Source organism: Balaenoptera physalus, assembly GCF_965194825.1.
Source record: "Balaenoptera physalus genome assembly, chromosome: 2".
In the NCBI taxonomy this organism is placed as follows: Eukaryota; Metazoa; Chordata; class Mammalia; order Artiodactyla; family Balaenopteridae; genus Balaenoptera; species Balaenoptera physalus.
The window spans coordinates 81,857,291-81,876,083 of record NC_138883.1 but is presented as its reverse complement, the minus strand read 5'-3'; the positions used below and the strand labels follow the sequence as shown (position 1 = coordinate 81,876,083).

The window sequence follows — 18,793 nt, the reverse complement described above, 5'->3', positions numbered from 1 at the left end:
GGAGCTCAAAGCAAATTAAGTGGGCGGTTTCTTTTTGAAAATTCCTTTTTTTTGTCCTCATTTGCTTTTAATATCTCCAAATCAGGCTATTCATGCCACTTGTGCTTCGGAGAGTGACATCAGTTAGATGTTAGTACTGTATTTCATGAGCTTGCTGCTCCCAGGGCCATTCTTCCAGGAGAGAGGGCAATGCCTAACACTGAGAAATGACCCTCTAATGGTCACATTTGAGCCTAACATGAGGGCTGTCAAGTTCAGTGAAAGAAGGTGCCCTCTGCCCTTCTCAGATAACATCACCTAAGCGATGTACATTTTATCTCAGGGTGAGGCTTACTCTGTATCATCTACAGTTCACGGACTCTTAGAAGGGACATCATGCCTCTGTTTAGCCATCAAATGTTTATTAAACTCTTAATATTTTCTGGGCATTGTGCTTGGTACTGGAAATTCTAATATAAATAAAATATTATCCCATTCTTTAAGGAGTTCATTGTCAGGTCCAGTAGTTCTTAGTTCCTTGCATTTGCTTCCCCAGAGGTGAGGCTCCCACTCTGAGGACCTAAAGTACTTGACATTGTTCCAAGCAGTCCATTTAGAGGTTGAAATAAATTGCCTTACATATTTAAACAGATTCTAGAGCCTTTAGGTTTCCCACCTATGCCCACTTTGTGGCAAGGACTCCCCGGTTCTCCCAATACTTCTCCCACCCCTCACCCTAGGTCTGGCTTTGATTGTAAGTGTGCAATGTAGAGGTTGGTTTTTGTTTTGTTGTTTGTTTGTTTCTACTTGTGCTAGGATACTTTACTTAGTTTTTTAAACTCAGTGTGCCCCTTTTGCTAATGTTGATGTTACAAGATTTTTCTACCTTAGACATCACAAATCTGGGCTCGTCAAAGCCTGAGCTTTAACTTGCATACCCCTCTCGGAGTTTGGGGTACTTAATAATTACACTTTATTCTATTTCTATGAAATTCTGTTGTTGATAGGTAGGTCAGAAGATGAACTTATAGCTGTGCCCAAACCATCTTACTCTCAACAAGGCAGAGATACAGCAGCTCTCGGTGCTTCTCTGTGGCCAGGGATATGCTTCTTTCTTCACTGATACTGTTAAGTGACAAGATCCTGTCTTCTGGGGTGAAAAATATCCATGTGGTTAAATGCTCTAATTTATAATGCAATGATCATATTAGCTCTGTCGCTTTCTTGCATTCTGTCCTCTGGGCCCTACTGAAAGGTGAGGCTATTACCCTTCTCAGGAAGGCACTGACTTACTCATCAAGAGGGGGCTACTTCCTGTCTATACTCCCGTGTCTCCCTGGAAGCCTTCCAAAGGAACATCCATCGTTTACAGATTGATTTGCACTGCCTTGGCCAACATGTAATTCCAATTTCAGTTTCTTCTCCTGTGGGCCTTCTACAAAATTCCAACTATTTCCTCCTGAGTTTCCCTTTCTTGTTGTCCAATAGTTGTTATTTAGTTTTATTTGTTTATTTGCTGACTCTGACAAAATCTCCCTTTACCAGGCTTATTTATCCTTCAAGGCCCTATTTATTTTCCAGCCTGCTGAACTACTTTAACTGACTTCTAAGTCACAATATCAGTTATATGCTACTAGGTTAGTATTTAATTATTGAACACCTTGCATCATAGTGTAGCAGTTAAGGTCATAGTTCTTAGAGACAGATTTTCTAGATTTTCAAGCTGCTTGACCTTGGGCAAGTTATTTACCCTTTGTAGGCTTCAGTTTCTTCATCTGTAAAATAGGGCCAAGAATGACCCTTCTTGACATTACTACAGAGTCCATTAAGTGTTATATACACAGTAGATGCTTAAGAAAGGAAGAAGTGCTTGCAGTTTCTTTTTTCCAATGATGGGTTTACTTTAAAAAGTATTTCCCTGCTGTTCTAGTATAAAATTTCTTATAAATGAGTGGTCTGTAGGCAAAAATTTTATTGAGTTTATGGATTAAGGATTATGGACTAATGGATTACAATCTCAAAATTTCTGAATTAGCAATATAAGGAGAGACTCATTCAGTTAATTTCATTGGCGCTCAAATCAGGATATTAACAATTGTCATATACTTACCTGACAGATATCAAAAGAATGAGTAGCACATTGACAAAAGAATGTGGCTACACATAAATTATATTACTTATTGAAACATTCAGAGTGACTGACTTTTCTCATGAATAATATTGAAACAAATCTAAACAGATTTTTAGGAAGTTTTCTTTATGCTTTGGTTTTGCTTAGATTTTCACAGCAAATCTTCTTGTTTGTGTTTAATCGTAGTAGTGTAAGTGACGATTGATCTCAAGGAGCAGGAATTTTTCCAGAGAACTTGTTCTAATGTTTAAGGACAGTTCCTGGCTGGTCCTAATTTGGTCTGTCCCTTAGGTCAAGGCATGTCATTTCATGCTCTCCCATTCTCCCTTTCATGTCCACCTGCTTAGTTCACAATTCTAGTTTGAATTCTGTTGCAAGTGAGCTGTGCGACCTTAGGATCTTACTTCATAAAACAAAGGGATGAATTAGGTGATTCTCAACAATTCTGAAAGTTAGCATATTTCCTATATCACCATCAATTTTTCTTTTTTTGATAGTAGAAGAAACAATACATTAACTGTACATAGGTTTTATGTATGATTTTTTTAATAATTAATGATGCATACAACTTCATGCCATTTTCATAACTCTCACAAGTGAAATTTATATTTAAGCATTTTATACTCCAGCATTCAAAGGTCCTCAGTCACTGGCCTTTATAAATGGCATGGTGGTACACTGCTCTTCTTTCTTGTAACCTCATCCTTTATAGAACCTAGAGTTAAATCTTGTCGAGAGTTCCAGGGTTTTGTTTGCATTTCCATTTCACTTTTGGTTAAATTCATACATATGAAAAAATTTTATATAATATATATTCAATATATAACACAGTATATATTCAATATAGATTATATTCAGCATATAATTCAATTGAGGGAAAATTATATATAATACATGTCAATTATATTTCATATAAAATTTCCCTTAATTGAATTATATGTTGAATATAATATATTGAATATATAATATATTGACTATAATATATATTGAATATATAATATTTTGACCATAAAGTATATAAATATATAATATATTGAATGTAATATACTGAATATACAATTTAATGAATATAATATATAGTGAGTAAATATAATTGAATTGTGTACTGAAAGTTAGTTGAAAGGTTTTGTCAGTTGATGTACTAGCTTGAGTGTCAGTCTCCAAGACACATGTGCTCATCATTCCAACCTCTATTAACTTAAAAAATTTTGAGTTATTTTGAGTGATTCAGCAATTTCTGTTGCCTCTGATCACATTGCCTGTGTGAAACAAATTTCTGCAAACTGAACAAATTAAAAATGCTGTATTTCAATGTAATATTTTGAAGATACTTTAAGCCAAAACCTGGAATCCAAATTTAAGTTAAAAATTCAACGATGTTGGTTACAACAATAGAAATAATACAACTGAGGTGACTGGATGAATGTTTACCTTCAAATGTTCACCAGTTTGCACATGTGCAGGCAATGATGACTCTTGGCACTTCACAACTTATTCTGCTGTCTGGAGTTTGTCAGATTTTTTTTAGACATCTATTCTATGCATCTCAATTTTAGAAATGTTGCAATGGAAAATTTTTATCTTAGAAACAAGAAAGCATGGGGTATAACTTTGTAAATCAGGTGTAACTTACTTCCTCTCACTGCCCCGCTCCCAAAGGCATGATAATATTATTTCTGTTGGTTTATCATACATATGGCCTTTAAAAGATTTAAGGGTTTGAGAGCCACAAATACTGATGTTGTTGGGTGTGACCAAAATAAAGGCCATCAAATTGGTTGAAAAGCTTAGTAAGAGTCTTGGTATCCTCTTATTCCTCAGGGGAGCCTTTCTGTTAAGGTATCAGAAGCTCGCCTGTTGCTTCAAGAAGCCCATTGTCCTGCCCAGGAGAGAAATTCATTTGGTGGGGCACTTTATAGGTCTATCTTGTTCCTCCAGGACAGAGCAGAAAAAGCCCAACACCTGACACTTGGAGAGCTCGAGTATCTGAATGAAAAATTGCCATGAATTTGAATGAAGATAAGAGAGAAGGGAACAGTGAAAAATGTTCCAGCGGTGAGGGATTGTCGGTGTTGGCGGCCACCCATCCCTCTTATCTCACCTAATGGCGGGTGCTTGCCAATGTTTATTTGGCCATTGCCATTTACCAGCTGTTCCTCTACCATGTTGTTTTTCTTCCCAGATGGCAACACGATGTTTCACGATAAAACTGACACAAAAAACAATGCAAAATTTGTCTAAGGAGAGGTTCAGCAAGCATGAGAAAAACATCTGATATCTCTCAGAGCCCGCCAAGTTCACAGCTTACAGTGCCAGAGTAATTATGGCATGATTTGGGCAGAGGCAATGCATGGGGAAGCCACTTCCAAATGTATCAGGTAGGTTTCCAGAAGAGGCAAAACATTCTGCTCTCTCGTTTCTCTGGCGCCCTGACAGAATCGATGAGTGCAGTCTGTGGCTCCCAGAAGCCTCGTACATTACTGAATCTGTGCTTTACCCCATGCCGCCTAATTAATGGCCCACTATTTTAAAAACTCTTTTATTCAATTAGACTCTGCTTTCAAGCAGAGATAAAGATAAAACACTACTGCTATCAAAATCCTGGGAAACCAACATTTATAAGCTGCCTTCTCGCCAAAGCATCTGTTTTTCTGTTGCCCTTGGTCTCTTATTCCATCCAGTCTTCATTTGGCTGTTTGATTCTGTAACAAATGGCTGCTATTTGGGGGGAATAATATGAAAGGAGAGTGTGTCCCTGCCATCTTGTTACTCTGAGGGCTATTTCCCCCTCAGCCTATAAACAAGAACACAAACTAAAGAGAATTCTTTTATTATTATTGATTACAAAGAGCCACAGATGTTATTTAAAATGGGACATTGACGGGATTTCAAATTCATCACTATTACTCAAAGTACTGCCTTTTATGTAGGTTACCATTACTACATTGTTTGTCAGATCAGATTTTTAGGTGAAATGCTAGAGAGCTCTTCTTTAACCGTTGTGCCTTTTCATTTGACTCAGAATTGTCTCCTAGGGATAATTGTGTTCATGTCTGTTTGGTTAGATTTTTCATCGTTATTGCAGTTTATATGACTTACACAAGAGATAATACTGAGAAAAATAGTTCTGAAAAAATATTCTATCTAGCATTTAAGGAATCTGCCCCAAACTGGCCCTCCTGTGTAACTATTGGTTTTAACCATTGTTAATGAAAATATAGAATAGAAAATTTCCAGTAATCTTTGAGGAAAAATGCTATTTTAATGAATGAATTTATCCTTTCTGACTTACGAGTGGTATGATATATTGATAAAATTTAAAAACAGATTTTGCATTTACTTATTCTGGGAAGGAAGTTTTTATTTTGGGTAGCATCTAACAGGAAAACAGGTTCAAGAAATGTTGACACATTCCCCTATATAGGGAAAGGCAGTTGAAAGGACCCTTCTTGAATAAGACCTAAATTTAGGTCTTATCTGTGCCGTTACGTTTGGATGGGTCACTTAACCATTTGCAATTTCTATTTTCTTTTATAGAAAATGGAAATATGAGTAATAGTCACCAAATACAACTGTTGTGAGGATCAAATCAATTGACAGATACAAAAGAGTTTTGTTAAGTTGTATAGCATGGCATAACTATTAGATATTAACAAGGAATTGACATGTTTCTCTGTTTAGCTGCAACTTCATGAAGTCTTCATGAAGACTTCATGAAGTCTTACTAACGTTCCTTCAGTAGGGAATTTCTTTTTATTTTATAATTTGTTACTGCAGCTTCAGAAATCCTGGGAGGATAGGGCAGTTTAGATTTTATGACTGTTGTGAATATTTGACCTTCTAAGGGCAGAGGAAAAATCTGAATATATTAACATTTGAGGTCATGCTCTAATTCAGTTTTGTAGGAAGCAACGTCATTTGACATTTCAACCTTTTTGCAGGACAGATTGTTGGGCATTTTCCAAGGCAGCAAGAGCTGAACTTTTCCTTCCAGCATTGAAATCACTTGACTGTCTATATACAGGTGGAATTAATATAATGTACATATTCTAGTTCATATTCATGTTGGATCAAAATGATTCCATAGAGTAGAACAAGGTCAGGTTGGGGACTCTCAGAATATTGAGAGAGAGGTTGATTTTACTAATCTATGCCTGCTGGAGTTCATATTCATCTAGAATAGAGCAATGGTTCTCAATCCTGGCTTAAAATTACCTGTATAGCATTTGTGTTTGTTTGGTTTTGATTCTCCGTAGCTACTGTAGCATACATAATTATCTATGGTGGCATAAGGAAATTAACACTGATACCCAGAGAACCCACGTCCAAACATTCTGACCAAAATGATTTAGGGTGGCATTTAGTCATCAAAAAATGTTAAGTTCCCCAGGTGATTCTTAGGTGCAGTGAGGCTGAGAACCACAAATTCAGAGGTAAGTGGCAATAAATTAATACCCAAAGGGACACACTGTTTAGGTATTTGGCTAGATGTGGCTCAGCTAGGCATGATTTTTGAGTGATCACTTGAGCCAACATTCCATGATAGTGTAAAAATCGTGTGTTTTGAGTTATAAATGTTGACATTAAAATTTTACATTTTTTTGAGCATTACTTTATTTAGTATTTTTAACTATTAAACTTGGTGTTTCCACACGAAGCATTAAATACATGTCACCAATTTTTGAACTTGGAACAATGGATAGAATAGAATAAATTTCTTATATGGTAAATATTGACAGATATATAACGCACATACACAAAAGCTTCAGGGTCCTGAAACCAAAATGTTTGAGGACCATTGCTCTAATCCATTATTTTACTTTCTTTAGAGCTCTTACATCTACCTGAAATTATTTTGTTTATTTATTTGTTTGTACATTTATTGTGTGACTTTCTCCAACTAGAACATAAATACCCCAAGTACTGTCTATTCACTGCTGGACTTCCAGTGCGAGTGTCTGGCACAAAATACGTGTTATGGGTTGAATTACATACCCTAAAAATTCATATGCTTAAGTTCTAATCCCCAGTACCTCAGAATGTGACCTTATTTGGAAATAGGGTTGTTGCAGACGTAACTAGTTAAGATGAGGTCATACGGGAGAAGGGTAGGCCTCAATACAGTATGACTGGTGCCCTTATAAAAAAGAGAAGCTTAGGCACAGACAGGGAGAACGTCATGTGAAGACTGGAGTTATGCTGGCCCAAGTCAAGGTCCTAAGAGAGGCTAGGAGAGAGATCTAGAACAGAGCCTTCCCTCACACCTTCAGAGGGTAGGGCCCTGTTGACACCTTGATTTCGGACTTCTGGCCCCCAGAACTGTGAGATCTTGTTCTAAGCCACCCAGTTTGTGGTACTTTGTTACGGTAGCCCTGGGAAACTAATACAGTAGATAGTCTATAAATATTGGTTATATACATGAATTTTCTACTGCTTCATGTGTACTTCCACATCTTTCACAACAACCTGATCCTGTAATGCTATTGTTATTTACTTTCTGCGTGTAAGGAAACTGAGGCTTAGAGAGGTGACGTAACTTGCCCAAAGTCATGTCTCTCTGCCTCCTTGGCCAGAGCTCCTATGCTCTACACTGTGTGGTCTGATAAATATACTGTATAATAGGTATATATGAAAACAGGAAGTTGCTATGAGTTAGCAACACAATGCACAGAAAGAGTACTCATCTAGGAGGACTTCCCTGGCAGTCCAGTGGTTAAGACTTTGCGCTTCCACTGCAGGGGGCTTGGGTTCGATCCCTGGTCGGGGAACTAAGATCCCACATGCTGCATGGTGTGGCCAAAAAAAAAAAAAAAAAGAGTATTCATCTTGGAAGCCCAGTATTTGGAATGCCAAATATTCAATCTCTCATTCAGTTTAAAGATCCTCTCCCCATCTCCACCCTATAATTCCCAGCCTGACACAGGCTCAGAAGCTTGCACTGGGAAGAGGATATATGGTGTATTTTTGCTTTCTCTTGATATATTCCACCTTGTCCTACTCACTTCTCAAGGTCACAGTGAGGTGAGGGAGAGGAAGGGAAGGAGTAAAGTTAATTAGTATTAGTGGTCATATGACTTTGTAGCCCTCTGAGTGGAATATGGGATCTATTTCTTATAGCATTGTTCCCTGGCAAAGGAGTTGCACCCTCTGGTTGACCCTGGTTCCGATTCTTTCTGTTAGAGTCACCTGGCTCTGGAGGGCGACCACTTGGGCATGACCCTTTGATGGCAACTCAAGTACTGCTACTTTCCTTGGCATTCGTTCTGGCTCAGAGGAAACATATGGCTCTTTTGTCCCATAAACTTTGAAGTGCAGGCTGCTCCCACCATAGCCCTCTCTTCTCCTTGGCCAGAAAAAGCAGTAGTTCGTGTAAGCTTCATACGTTTGGACTCTCTCCAGACTAGAGTCAGCCTCCAGGCTCTGTGTCCTCCAGACTCCAGGGGCTGCATGTTAAGCCCTCTGAGAGGTTTTCTTGAAGCTTCACTCATTTGGCCTAAATGGTTGTGGTGGGAAATATCCTGATGCATCTGGATTTTAAAAATGAGTTTCACGATGTCATTATAGATCAAATCTTGCTAGGAACATTATCATGAACAGAATGTCACAAATACTGGGTATAATATAAATGTCCATGTTCCAATCCATAGATTCCTGATTTTAAATATTTCCATCATTTTAAGCAATTAAACTACTCTTACTGAATATCCACTATGTGCCAGTACTGCATGATGATAAGATAGCCCCAAATTTCTAAATTTATGTCCAACAAATTCCTTTGGACAGTAGCTGAATGTGCACGTGAGTGGATGTTGGGTGAGGAATAGAGAATGGGCAGAGCACTAGGTAAAGTGATTGAGTGTGTGTGCACTCACAAGGCCATGCTCTCAGCCAAGATGAATACCACCGTGCCAGGCATTGAGCCAGTCAAAAGTCTAAGTGCAGAGAGGCCAATCTGACATTCCGTATTTACATATGAAAACTTGTAGAGTTCATGCTGCAGCTGGAGGGACAGCCTTGTATAAACAATCACAATACAAGGTGATATTTTATACTAGATTAGTGTCTTGGACAAAGCATTGTGCTAGCTTGGATGGCATATCACAGAAAAGAAGTATGGTTTGGTAGACAAAGCATGGGTCAGATCAGCTCTGTATGCATCTCAGCTCCATAATTTAGTGAGGTGTGTGGCCTTGGACATATTCCCTTAAACTCTCTGAGTTTCAGTTTCCTTACCTGCAAAATATGGATAATGAAACTTTGTACTTACACACCCACTATATTTACCTCACTTGTTCTTTTTACCTTGTTCCACATATGATTTAAATTAAAATAGATAAAACAGATGAAATTCATGATCAGGGAAAATACAAGTACAGTGGGCAATAAAGATTGAGGGGGGAGGTAAAATATAGAAATATAGTTCATATACTTCAAAAATATACATTTAAATGCCTTGTGAACTGTAAAGTTTTATTCAGTATTAGTTAATAATAATATTTATAAACTATATTGTTTTCTAGGTTCTAGGTACCATCTGTTCTTAGCATACTTTCACTAAGTTTGGATCATAAAAATGCCTGAAATTTATAGAGAATTTCTGAAATGAATATTATGAAACAGGATGGAACTAATTTTTAGAATGAGAATTATATCCAAAGTTCCAGAGGCTCAGAAGGACAACTTCTGAGTTCCAGATAGTAGCTTCTTTCCTTCCTGGAGATTTTTTTAGTTCATATTCCAGTTTTGGCAAAACTCTTTATAACTCTTTATTCTGGTTTCTCGGTAACGAAATGACTTGGTGCCCACCAGTTATGCCTTTACCAGTCTTTAGGTCTGAAGGACATTAGTCTCTCTCCAAACACGTCTATTTCCCCTTTTCTTGTGCGCCTGTGCGTGCGCACACACACACACATCCCTTCTCTAATGTGCAACCTGAGAATTTGGTATGCTTAATAAATTCCAGTGATCAAGTAGGGAGTTCTTTAGGCAGTAGGAAATTGTCTAATTTGTCTCTGAAACAAAACACCTTAATTACCTTTTAGAGAATTTGTTTAGTTTTAAATGATTTTAGAGTGTGGGTATAGTTTTCCTTTAGGTAGGTGCAAGGCTTAATATGTTAAGAGCTTATTAAGAGCAGAGTGTGATTTGTGAGTTTATTCATTAGTTTATTCAACAAATATTTATTCAGCACCAACTAGCTATCAGTCAGCATTCCAGGTACTAGGAATATATTAGTGATAAAAAAAAGGCAAAAATTGCCCTAGTTGAGCTAACGTTTTATTTGGGCATTAGACTATAAACAAGACAAATATGTAAAATTCAGTGCTAGGAACTAAAGAGAATTTTAAAAGTACACGCAGGACAAATGAATCATGAGGGGATGGGGAGCTCAATTTAGATAGGTAGCCAGGGAAGGTCTCACTGAGAATGTGACTTTTGAACTGGTCTGTGGCCAGGCTCTTCTTTTTGCCAGAAGAACAAGTTCAGAGACCTTGAGGCAGCGTGGGTCTGGGTTAGAGAGGTTAGAGAGGAAGCCAGTGCGGCTGGAATTGAGTGAGTAAGGATGATAGTGGAGATGAGGTTAGAGTTAATGGGGAGTGAGGGGTGATCATGTAGGCCTTGTAGGCCACAGTAAGTACACTGACTCTTACCTTGAGGCCAATGGAGAGCCATTGGAGAGCTTTGAGCAGAGAAGTGATGTGATCTCACAAACATTTTGGGAGGGTTACCCTGATTGCTATGCTGTGTATAGATTGCAAAGACAGGAGTGGAGACCATTTGGGTAGATATTGCAAGAATCTAGACAAGAGATGACAGTGGAGATGGTGAGAAACAGTCAAATTCTGGCTGTATGTTGAAGGTAGAGCCAATGATGTGCTGATTGACTACTACATGAGGAGGTGAGAAAAAGGAGAGCTAGAGATGACCGCAAGGCATTTTGTCTGAGGAGCTGGAAGAACTAAAGTGATGATGGTACACATCAGGGAGATATGTGCCAGCTTCTCCCCTCCACTCATCTCTCTGCAGCTCCTACACGCACATTGCTTCTTTTGCCTTCCTCAACTCTTTACAGCTTGTTCACTGTCTTTCACCTTCGAGTTCAGTTTTGAAATTGTCTCAGTTTTTCCTGTGATATATTATTTGCCATCTTGTTTATTTTTCCATTTATTTTTAGTTTGTAGTTACTAAAAACATAACAAAACAAAAAAGCACACCCCCCCCCAGAGCTAAATTTAACGTGATGAGAATTATGGCCTTTTAACTCAGAGTTCCTATTGTCTTCTCTTCTTAATATATGTTAGGGTGAAGCCAAAAGATTGGTGGACTGGATGTTAGGAAATCCACATTATTTTTTATGCTGTGATACTCAGTAATAAGCACAATTTTCTGGACTTTAATTTTGTCATCTTTAAAACCCAGCAAAGTAGTATATGGCTGGTGAGGTCATTTCCGGAGCTGGTATCTAATGAGTAGACAATTATGTCTTCATTCTGGGCATTTCTACTGGTCAGAAGCAGCATGACTCCATGAATGGTACAAAATCATTGGATTTGGTTCTTGTTGATGAGATATTTCTGATAATATATAAACATTTATTAAGTACCTGTTATATTCTAGGCATGGTAGTAAATGCTACGGAGAATATCAAACATGAAGAGCTTATGATCTCTTGCCATAAAGATCTGGTCACTCTAACCAGTCATTTACAGAACCAACTCAATGGAGAGCATAATGTGGTATGGTAGAATGCTGAAAGGCCAAAGTAGAGAAGTACAGATTAATTCTAACTAGAGAGTGTTCAGTGGAAAAGACTTCAAGGAATTGACATTGAGCTTCATCTTGAAGAATGAGTGAGATTTTTACAACCAGAGATATTATTATAGCATACTAGAGTTGTTGCAGATATCTCAAAATGTCATTTATAGTCATCACTACTTTGAAATTATGGTAGTTATTAAATCTACCACTAGATATTGATGTTTAATAAGTTAAAGAAGCACATATTTTATTATAATTTTCAATTTTAAAATGTTTTAATATACTTAAATATAATTGTTTTGTTATAAAAATGTATTTTATTATACACATTTAAAAATATTATTTCAGAAAAGATCCACAGATCTCACCAGATTGTCAAAGGAACCCATGGCACACAAAAAATTATGAACCCTGGACTAGATAATGTTCTGAAATAGATCTAGAGTGATAGATAGATAGATAGATAAATAGTAGATACCACCACCATAAGGTCTGACTTCCTCCTTTGCCTCTCCTGTTTTTATGAAGCAGTGGATGATCCAGCAGCAGTGATACTCTTAACTTGTTGACAGATAGTTGTAGGACTAAACATATTTTTCACAAAACCTTTTTTTTTCTGCTTAACTAAATGGTTATGCATGATGATCAAATACAGAATGCTTTGGCCCAGACAGAAAATTTATAAACCTGGAACAAAATTGGAAATGTTAATAAATATATCATATTTAATACCATATTTTCTTTGCTGAATATGTGTTCAGGGGGAATGCTAACAAATAGTTTCTGCAAAAGAAATTTATGGGTTTAATCTTTTGATTTAAATATTTCCCCAAGCAACTATGTTTTGTGATTATGTGTGTGTGTGTGTGTGTGTGTGTGTGTGTACATGTTTATACATACTGGTCTATATTTATGTGCACATATATGGACATATGTAGATATCAAAGTTTTACCAACTGTGCAGTAAAGTTATTTTTATTAATAATATATTTTAGGGCTAAGACTTAAAAATGGAAGTGTCTCAGTACCTTAAAGACTAGTATTCTTGGGCTTCCCTGGTGGCGCAGTGGTTAGGAAACCAGCTGCCAATGCAGGGGACATGGGTTCGAGCCCTGGTCTGGGAAGATCCCACATGCCTCGGAGCAACTAAACCCATGTGCCACAACCACTAAGCCTGCGCTCTAGACCCCGCGAGCCACCACTACTGAGCCCATGTGCCACAACTGCTGAAGCCCACGTGCCTAGAGCCCGTGCTCCGCAGCAAGAGAGGCCACCACAATGAGAGGCCCACGCACCACAGTGAAGAGTGGCTCCCACTTGCTGCAGCTAGAGAAAGCCAGCGTGTAGCAACTAAGACCCAATGCAGCCAAAAATAAATAAATAAATATTTTAAAAAAATGACTAGTATTCTCCATTTACAAATCTCTCTGCTTCTTATCTATTGAGGTTTTTAAAAATAAATTTATAAAATTTATAAAATATCCACTAATTAATTACTTTTGTCCCATTAGGTTGTATTACTATGTCATATTTCCTCAAATATGTCATCAGTTCCTCATATATTAGTTTAAAAAAAGAGGTAAAAGTTTAGATTTTAAATTCACTTGTCAAATTATTTATTTCTGGCAAAGATATCTGAATACTACACTATTTTTTAATCCACTGACACTTTAGTCTTGATCCTTTACCACAGCTTCTAATTGAAAACAATGTTTCTATTTTAGTTACTTTATAAAGCCTTCTTGGACTAAGGAAAGGCAGGGGTGATATACCTTCAATATACCCCTTCCAACAAATAATCATTTAGAAGATTCATTATTTTTTCATATATTTGTTCTATGCAGATATCAAGTAGACTTGAGTGTGCCGTCTATTAGCATCTTGCTATAATGGGGTTTATTCTGTTTATTTATATTGGGTGTCTCTAGTTGTTTGTGTTTCAACTACTTTCTGTAAATGTCGGCCACTCAGCCAGTTAGTTAAGTGGACTGACTCCCCCTGGTTGGGGACCATGGTCCTTGGCGGCATCCGTTGCTTTTCTAGCCAACTAGCTGCCAAGGTGCCCTGGATCTGGTAGGTGCTCAGTAACCAATTCATGGCAAAGAATGGCCCTCTCTTATCAAAGTGCGCCTGGTACATCTTCAAATCTCTTTTGAGGTAACTGCTGATAAAATTTAATTTGGTCACATAGGTGACCATTATGGACTTGTATCGTGCTCTGATTTAGGCTGTATATGGAATATACAGCCAACGTTGTCTTTTGGAATTTCAGAAGCCACATTTAGTAAAGATGTGATATAACATCTGATGTATATGTCACATTAAAAATTTTCAGTGTAATTTATCAAGCAAGCGTTTCCAATGCACATCCACCATACTCAGCTGTAGCACTAATCAGAACGGTAAAGTTGATGTGCATATTGCCTGAGAAAATATTTAGTTTAGGATCTTAAGATCTGCTCAAGGATATCTTTCAGACAAAGGCTGAATTTCCTATGACAATATGTTATAAGGTTTGATGCTGACCTGGTAGGTTTTGAATTTGTTACCTGAGTATAACCAACTGTATATCTCTTTGCCAAGGTAGAAGACTTACGGTTGCAACTCACATCATACTGCATTTTCTGTAGATTTTTTAAAGGCAGAGACCTAGGAAGGGGACCCTAAAACTTTAAGTATCTCCTTTTCCTTTGAAACACTTCGGCCACCTAATACCATTGGGTCCTTATTGCTGTGTTCAAGTTCCAAAAGTCCTAGAAGGAAAGCTACTGACAAGTTTACTTTCCTCAGGGAATTGACAAGCTATCTTGTAAATCGCTAACTACAGTATAGGACAGGATGAAATAAATGCTAAATGGAGAGAAGAAGAGGACAGGTAACTGGTGGCCACAAACTGTCCCAGAGGCAGCTTATAAGACAGAGAACCACGCGTTCCGTGACGAATTGCTATTAAAATCCAGTATTCGACTGAGGGTTAAGAATGAGCAGTGTTTGCCGACCAGGGTTTAGAGGGAAGTATAATGAAACTCATTTAATGAGGCTTTCTGAAAGCAGAAGTGCTTTGAGTAGAGGCAACTTCCACTTGTCTAGTCATCATTGTGGTTTGCTCATAAGTAAAGGGCTTTGTTGTAAACACATTCTTTTTTACAAAGGGCTCTTTTGACAACAGAAGGGGATTGCAATTCTCTCTATAGGCCAAAAGAGGGCACTTGGAGCTCTCTGAATGGTGTTACAGCTGCATCAGGGCAGGCATTTGACTTAGATTTGTCAGGATGTTTTCTGACTCCCATAGAATAGATCTAATTAAAATATGGTTTTTGAACCTAGAAGGGATGTGGAAGACACAGTTGGTTAGGCTCTGACCTGGTCTTTTCAAGCTGAAGACACACATTTATTTAGGTGCACCTAATATTAGTGATTCATAATCTTATTCCCTTTGTATTTATAGTATAGTAATATATTAGTATCCAGAGGAGCTGCTGTTTTGATAATCACACAATACAGCAGAAAAAAGACTAATATTTATATTCACCCCAAAACTTACCTTTGTAGATCCTTTGCCAAAACTGCTCAGTTGTGATTTGTTTGGACATTGAATTATGGAAGGCTTCCCTCCTTCCTTTCATTTCCCTTCAAAGTCCTCCATTTCTTAACAGAGAATGTTAGACTGTTTTGAGGTTTACAGGGCTATAGCAGCTCATAAAGTTCTGAAGATGAGGCTGTTAAGCTTGAAAATAACATCCTGAAGATTGGTTTGTGGAGCCGGTATAAACATGACTGACCAACTTTGTTCACAATTGCAAGGATTAGCCTTATTTTTGTTGTGCCTTTAAGGGCAATCCTGCCTAGAGGCCAGGATGAACTAGGAGATCTCTTGAGGTAAGATCAAGGACACTATAAGAATTTCCATTAATCCTTTAAAAACAAAATAATGAACTGATTAGAGCATGGATGTGAACTAGGATTCTTAAATTTTAGCTTCTGTCCAAAAATGGACTGAGTTGCAGAGTGATCTGAGAAGCTCACCTTTCTGTACTTTAGTTGTCTCCCCAATTAAATGGAAAAAATAGATTTTCCCAACAGAATTTTTAGAGACACTAGTATAAAATCTGTGGGCGAGTAAGGACCATTTGTTTCTTCTTTATTTCTTTATTTATTATTTATTTATTATTTATTTTTGGCTGTATTGGGTCTTCGTTTCTGTGCGAGGGCTTTCTCTAGTTGTGGCAAGCGGGGGCCACTCTTCATTGCGATGCGCGGGCCTCTCACTATCGCGGCCTCTCTTGTTGCGGAGCACAGGCTCCAGACGCGCAGGCTCAGTGGTTGTGGCTCATGGGCCTAGTTGCTCCACAGCATGTGGGATCTTCCCAGACCAGGGCTCGAACCCGTGTCCCCTGCATTGGCAGGCAGATTCTCAACCGCTACGCCACCAGGGAAGCCCTTCTTTTTTTTGATGTATAGTTGACTTACAATATTGTGTTAGTTTCATGTGTACTGTGAAGTGATTTAGTTATATATATATATCTATATATATATACGCACACATATATATACACACACATATATATACACTCACACACGTGTGTATATATATATATATATAACATATATATATATTTTCAGATTATTTTCCAAAATAGGTTATTACAGATATTGATTATAGTTCCCTGTGTTACATGGTAAATCCTTGTTGCTTATTGATTTTATGTATAGTCGTTTGTATCTGTTAATCCCATACTCTTAATTTATGCCCCCCCTTTCCTCTTTGGTAACCCTAAGTTTGTTTTCTATGTCTGTGAGTCTGTTTCATTTTCATTTGTATTATTTTTTAGATTCCACATATAAGTGACATCATATAGTATTTGTCTTTCTCTATCTGACTTACTTCACTTAGTATGATATTCTCTAGGTCTATCCATGTTGCTGCAAATGGCAGTATTTCATTCTTTTTTATGGCCAAGTAATATTCCATTGTATATATATATATCTCAATCACATATATCACATCTTTTCAAATCTGTTGATAGGCATTTGGGGTTAGTTTCCATGTCTTGGCTATTGTAAATAGTGCTGCTATGAACATTGGGGTACATGTTAGCTTTTCGAACTAGAGTTTTCATCTTTTCCAGGAGTGGTATTGCTGGATCATGTGGTAACTCTATTTTTAGTTTTTTAAGGAACCTCCATTCTGTTTTCCATAGTGGCTGCACCAATTTACATTCCCACTAACAGTGTAGGAGGGTTCCCTTTTCTCCACACCCTTTCAGCATTTATTATTTGTAGACCTTTTGATGACAACCATTCAAACTGATGTGGGGTGATACCTCATTGTGGTTTTGATTTGCATTTCCCTAATACTTAACAATGTTGAGCATCTTTTCACGTGCTTCTTGGCCATCTGTATGTCTTCATTGGAGAAATGTCTATTTAGGTCTTCTGCCCATTTTTCAATTGGGTTTTTTTTTTTTTGATATTGAGTTGTATGAGCTGTTTGTATATTTTGGAAATTAACCCCTTGTTGGTTGCATCATTTGCAAATATTTTCTCCCATTCTGTAGGTTGTCTTTTTGTCTTGTTTATGATGTCCTTTGCCAAAAAATCTTTTAAGTTTGATTAGGTCCCATTTGTTTATTTTGCTTTTATTTCTTTTGCATTGGGAGACTGATGTAAGAAAATACTACTATAATTTATGTCTGAGAATGTTCTACTTATGTTCTCTTCTAGGAGTTTTATGGTGTCATATCTTATATTTAGATCTTTAAACCATTTTGAGCTTATTTTTGTGTATGATGTGATGGAGTGTTCTAAATTCCTTGATTTACGTGAGGCTGTCCAGCTTTCCCAGCACCACTTGCTGAAGAGACTGTCTTTTCTCCATTGTATATTCTTGCTCCTTTGTCGTAGGTTAATTGACCATAGGTGTGTGGGTTTATTTCTCGGCTCTCTGTTATGTTCCATCGATCCATATATCTGTCTTTGTGTCAGTACCATGCTGTTTTGATTCCTGTAGTTTTGTGGTGTTGTCTGACGTCTGGGAGGGTTATGCCTCTAGCTTTGTTCTTTCTCCTCAGGATTACTTTGGCAATTCTGGGTCTTTCCATATAAATTTTAGGATTATTTGTTCAAGTTCTGTGAAAAATATCATGGGTATTTTGATAGGGATTGCATTATATCTGTAGATTGCTTTGGGTAATGTGGCCATTTTAACAATATTAATTCTTCCAATCCAAGAGCATGGGGCTATCTTTCCATTCCTTTGAATCATCTCCAGCTTTCTTTATCAATGTTTTATAGTTTTCAGCATATAGTTCTTTCACTTCCTTAGGTTTATTCCTAGGTATTTTATTTTATTTTTTGATGTGATTTTAAACAGGATTTTTTGGTTTTTACTTTCTCATATTTTATTGTCAGTGTAAAGAAATGCAACAGATTTCTGTATGTTAATCTTGTAGCCTGCTACTTGCTGAATTCACTTATTAGTTCTAATAGTTTTTGTGTGGAGTCTTTAGGGTTTTCTATATAAGGTATCATGTCATCTGCAAATAATGACAATTTTACCTCTTCCCCTCCAATTTGGATAGCTTTTCTTACTTTTTCTTGTCTGATTGCTGTGACTAGGACTTCCAATAATACTATGTTGAATAGAAGTGGTGAGAGTGGGCATCCTTGTTTTGTTCCAGAATTTAGTTAGAAGGCGTTCAGCTTTTCACAGATGAGTATTATGTTGGCTTTGGGTTTGTCATAAATGGCCTTTTTTATGTTGAGGTATGTTTCCTCTATACCCACTTTGGTGAGAGTTTTTATCATGACTGGATGAATTTTATCAAATGCTTTTTGTGCATCTATTGAGATGATCATGTGGTTTTTGTCTTTTCTTTTGTTAATGTGGTGCATCACATTGATTGATTTGCATATTTGAACCAT

At 37.3% G+C, this 18,793-nt stretch overlaps 1 long non-coding RNA gene across 7 annotated transcripts in view; it reads left to right on the top strand.

The window, feature by feature from the left end:
- The window catches only part of LOC309651089, an 808,972-nt gene that overhangs the window by 125,550 nt on the left and 664,629 nt on the right, over positions 1 to 18,793 (top strand). The gene's annotated exons all lie outside the window — the stretch shown is intronic.